The sequence below is a fragment of the Triticum dicoccoides genome, chromosome 3A (assembly GCF_002162155.2).
Source record: "Triticum dicoccoides isolate Atlit2015 ecotype Zavitan chromosome 3A, WEW_v2.0, whole genome shotgun sequence".
In the NCBI taxonomy this organism is placed as follows: Eukaryota; Viridiplantae; Streptophyta; class Magnoliopsida; order Poales; family Poaceae; genus Triticum; species Triticum dicoccoides.
In genome coordinates, this window is record NC_041384.1 from 290,657,462 (window position 1) to 290,662,553 (window position 5,092).

Below are 5,092 nucleotides of genomic sequence, written 5' to 3' on the forward strand. Positions count from 1 at the left end.
AGCTTGACATTGTATTTAACTTCATCAAGGTACAATGATACATTATCCACTGATTGTTGTAGTGAAATGTCGCTGTAGCTATTAATTTGCAGAATCTTGCATGACAAACTATAGGCATGTGATCTCTATGGTGTTCCAGTAAATAAAGAAAACTAGAATATGTGCCTTCAATTTTTTTTATTTATATACAAAAACCATGCATTGGTACATATGAACCATATGAATAGGACTGAAGATCTATTTTTCTGTCATGTTTGTGAGTTTTCTGTTATTTCCTCTCAGTGTGAATAGGACTAAAGAAGATGGACATAGCCCTTTAGGTAATTTCACTTTTTTTGAACAGCAAACCATAGAACAATAGTTCTATGGTATATTTTCATTAAAAACAGTATGTTACAAAGGGAAAGGAGAAAATAGAAACAAAAGAAAAAAGATCTAAGCTAATGGGGCAGTGCCCTTATCCAATTTATGTTTTGGGCAACATGAGAATCATTTAAAAATTGATCTGGTAGCCTGCTTGAACAAGGTGGAATGCTCGTCTTTGATCTTGTGTTGAAGTAGTTGAAGATCCTTTTTTAATTCAAGCCTCTAATTTGAGACTGTCGGCTGGATGTTTCTGAAGACCTTGCCATCTCACTTTGTCCTGGATTAATAAAAGATTACAAATTTATTTGTCTAAATAGGACAGGTTATTTACGAAGGTATACCATTTCTATTGACGGGATAATTTACATGTTGGCAAGGACTTATTGGTGCAGCCTGGTCATAATTGCTCGGCCAATTTCCCAACCCAAATCCAGAACCACTTCATCTTTAGATCTTTACATGATTGATGAAATGCCTTAGACACTAAGATCTGCACTTTGTTTTTCTCCGTTCTCCTACTCATAGATTAACCGATGGCTGTAAGACCTAGAGAAGCATTAGGAACTGGTCTGTAGTGTCTTCCAGTGTATGCGTACACACAATTCACTTTCCTTTTCTTTTTGCCCTTTGTATAGATGATGTGGTTGAGTTACGAAGCCTCTTATTGCAGTGTTGTCTGCAAGGCCGAAGGGAAGTTATTAATGCATTTGAGCTGCTCTATCTGATTGCTCATCTCCTGAACCTGTTTTAGTTGATATAAAAGTGTTCTCTATTTCAGAAAGCCAGAACACGAGATTGTGCCCCCTCTTGCTCCAGGTGCATGTTCCTACCCTCCTTTCCCCTCTGTTTTGACTTGCTTTACCTTGTGTGAAGTTTTATACTTTCAACTTTACAAAGCTATATCAAGTTTGCTTTCAACTGTACTTGGCTACACCTGTAACATGATGCATTTCTCTTTCAGTTTATTGAATACATTTTGAAGAAGTGAATGATGTATCTGGTACTGTCCTTTGACTCATTTAATAGTCCGTCAATTTGCTCACAAACCTCCTCATGTATAGCATACAATGAGTATTCTGTCACATATCACACAACATCTTGATCTTTCAGCTAATAATATGCTGTAATTTTTTAGGCTATCATTGTTTGCAGCTTTTGGGTTCCTTCTATGTGTTGGGAGATAATTCTCTTAATAAACTTTAGCTTTCTGCAATGCTAGGCTGGACAAATTCAGTACTGAAAATCTAGCCTGTTCTTTCCACTCTGTAACAACTTCTATGCTTGCGCCACCATGATATCACTACAACATTTCCCTGGAAAATTTTATTAGTTGCATGTAAACTGAATTGATTTACCACTAAAAACCTGGACAACTCATTTCAGTCGCTAACAACAATTGTGGCATTACCAGGATATGTCATGTATGTGCTCTGAATCGTAGTAGGATGCAAAAAGTACAATAAGAGATAGAATGTATGCACTATGGGCTAGCAGTAACATTTTATTGACTTGTGCAGTATTTGATACTATCTATTTCTGTAGGCTATTCCTCATGTTGCAACCTTTTCCCATATAATTGAAAGGAAGATGGAAGAAATTGCAGGAGGTAAACTTTGTGTTCCATTAGTCTTACTGCCACATTTCCATGTTCAGTTATTCACACTATATTATTGCTCAATATCTATAGCTTGCTATTATTTGAGCAGGAATGGTGTTTCCAGCATGACATTCAAAACCAGTCAAGACTATAAAGGGGCTGTGAAGGACGAAATGCTATGGATCCAGAGTGGGAGGGGAGAGTTACCAACAATGTATCAAGGATAAACCGTGACATGTATTCCTAAGTTCCAACTTACATAGCAAAATTATATAGGGAGAATGCCTACATTTTGAAAACTCTATTACATAGTTTGAAGGTATGTTTCTTTCAATTTTCATTATTAAAAGGATCCTTATTATTGCTAATTTGTCAAGCATCTATTGTCGAATAACTCTTTGCTTCAAATGAGACCTGTGGCGCAAGGGGTAAATTTATTATACATCTTATTGTACACAGCAAGCGTCTTCTTTTTTTATTAAGAGGGGTTAAATTTGTTACCATATGTGCTTGCTCACAACTAAACCAACTAAACCATGAATTTTCTTTTCGATATGTTTTTTTTCAAACTTAGATATCTAATCATTATAACCATATTTTCAACTAAAACAATGCTTCCTTAGCTGGTTTGTACATGTTACACAATTTTTTTTTCAAACTTGGATTTCGCACTGTGATAACCACATTTTCAATATAACATCGTTTAACACATGAGCTTTGTACTACCAATATTGAATAGGTTCTTGTAGAATGAAACTATTTTCATCGACAACATGGCTTTAGCGGGTCTCTGCGCCATTTGGCGCAACGGGTCAACTAGTTTGAATAAGAGATCATGACATTGGAAACCCGAACATAACTAGTTTCAATAAGAGATCATGATGTTGGAAACCCGAACATAACTGAGATATGCGCGGTATGGTTTGGAAATGAGCATGTTGTACTGTATACACATTGAATAAGGTCAGACTGATTTGAATTTGAGATACTGATGGCAGACATCGTTTGGACACATTGCATCTGTGCATGGACACACTATTCTAATTGGAGATGATGGATGGCTTTTGCATTACATATCTATATCTATACCCCTATATATTATATTTTATATTTTTTATATAGTGTGCGGATAACTATAACTTTGAAAGATGGTTGTTGGATGAAGATAATCTGATGGTGCAGAGATGGCAAATTCGAGCACTACTGGCCATTTGATATCATCTAGATTCCACTAGATTTTGCCACATGTACAATCTAGAAGACTCCATGGTTGAACTTAAGCATAATGCACAAACCTCAAATCACAAGCACTTTTTCTTTGTTCTAGAATCTTCCGTATCAGAATTGCCCAAATGTTTTTCTACATGATTTGCATTATTTGTTTTTACTTTATGCTTTACAACGCATAATCCATGAATCTTAAAATAGATTAGTTTTTTTTATAAAAAACTAGATGATTTTGAATGAAATGAACTATAAGAATTAAACGAACATCTACATCATGCATATATGAATTCTTTTATGTATGATTGGTTTGGCCTAGATTGGTTTTTCTTGCCATGGGAGAAATGTTTAGCTTTGGATTCGATCTTGCGGTGTCCTTTCCCAGTGACAGAAGGGGCAGCAAGGCACGTATTGCATTGTTGCCATAGAGGATAACAAGATGGGGTTTATTTCATATTGCATGAATTTATCTCTCTACATCATGTCATCTTGCTTAAAGTGTTACTCTGTTTTTAACTTAATACTCTAGATGCATGCTGGATAGCGGTCGATGAATGGAGTAATAGTAGTAGATGCAGAATCGTTTCGGTCTACTTGTCATGGACGTGATGCCTATATACATGATCATGCCTAGATATTCTCATAACTATGCTCAATTCTGTCAATTGCTCAACAGTAATTTGTTCACCCACCGTAGAATACTTATGCTCTTGAGAGAAGCCACTAGTGAAACCTATGGCCCCCGGGTCTATTCTCATCATATCAATATCCATCACTTTAATCTTGCTTTGCTTTTTTACTTTACCTTTTACTTTTCACTTTGCATCTCTATACCAAAAATACCAAAAATATTATATCTATCAGATGTCACTCTCGTAAGTGACCGTGAAGGGATTAACAACCCCTAATCGTGTTGGTTGCGAGTAGCTATCGTTTTGTGCAGGTACGAGGGACTTGAGCGTGGCCTCCTACTAGATTGATACCTTGGTTCTCAAAAACTGAGGGAAATACTTACGCTACTCTGCTACATCATCCTTTCCTCTTCGGGGAAATCCAACGCAAGCTCAAGAGGTAGCAAGGCCAGGTTCCACGCCGTTCTGGAGGAGATGGCGACGACCTTCAGGGAACCTCCTGAGCCCCCAGAGCCTCCCGAGGCTTAGGGTCCTGATGGCTCATGAGGAGTCATTCCTTCGACGCGTGGCTTCAGCTGCACCAGATCTACTTCATCTACAGACCCAGGTGACATCTTCCAAGTTCATTTAAGCTGGGAGCGCCCCTCGGGCTGCGCTATTCCTAGGCCGCGTGGGTCCGTCCCTGTGGCATGTATCCCTTTTACTTATGTCTTTAGCTTACCTTGCTGGGGGCGCCCCTCGGGCTGCATCATCCCCGCACCGCTCGGGCCGGACCCGGTGGCATGTATCTTCCTGCATTCATCCATGTCAATCTGCTCTTCGTGCTTAACATGTCGACTGCTATCACCTGTTTTATCACCGCCCGCCACGGGTCCTTTCACCCCATGCAATTTGCTTGCACGTTAAAAGGGGGGCTCCTGAGCATTGCGAATCAGAAGCTCTTACTGGCTCTCCAGTCCTCACCCCATGGCCTTGACCACGGCATTGTGACCTGGCATATCAGCGGCGGCGGCTGAGCTCGCTCGAGGGCCGGGACTTGAGGACATAGAGTGCTTGCATCTAACCGCCTCGCAGGGACATACAGTCATCAAGACTCAAGACCAGGCGCAACCCGCCTTGAGGTAGGGCCTTGTGAGTCCCGTGCTGGCTCACGAGTGCCCAGATACACCTCGCAGCCCTGCCGTGCAAGCCACCTGTCAGGGCGGGGTTGTACACGCCCCGGGGGCTCCTCCCGGAGGGGAGCCCCCATCCCACGCCCAAGTGGAAGCTCCAT

The 5,092-nt window shown here is 40.1% G+C and overlaps 1 long non-coding RNA gene across 3 annotated transcripts; it reads left to right on the forward strand.

The window, feature by feature from the left end:
- The first annotated feature begins 868 nt into the window (after positions 1 to 868).
- LOC119271541 lies at positions 869 to 2,876 on the forward strand. 3 transcript variants are annotated; one of them, XR_005134586.1, is made up of 3 exons: positions 869 to 1,182; positions 1,909 to 1,972; positions 2,054 to 2,876. It is a non-coding gene; the product is annotated as an uncharacterized LOC119271541 (long non-coding RNA). The 3 variants fall into 3 exon arrangements; XR_005134587.1 differs by having other exon boundaries at positions 2,073 to 2,876; XR_005134588.1 differs by lacking the exon at positions 869 to 1,182 and adding an exon at positions 1,325 to 1,366.
- The last annotated feature ends 2,216 nt before the right edge of the window (positions 2,877 to 5,092 follow it).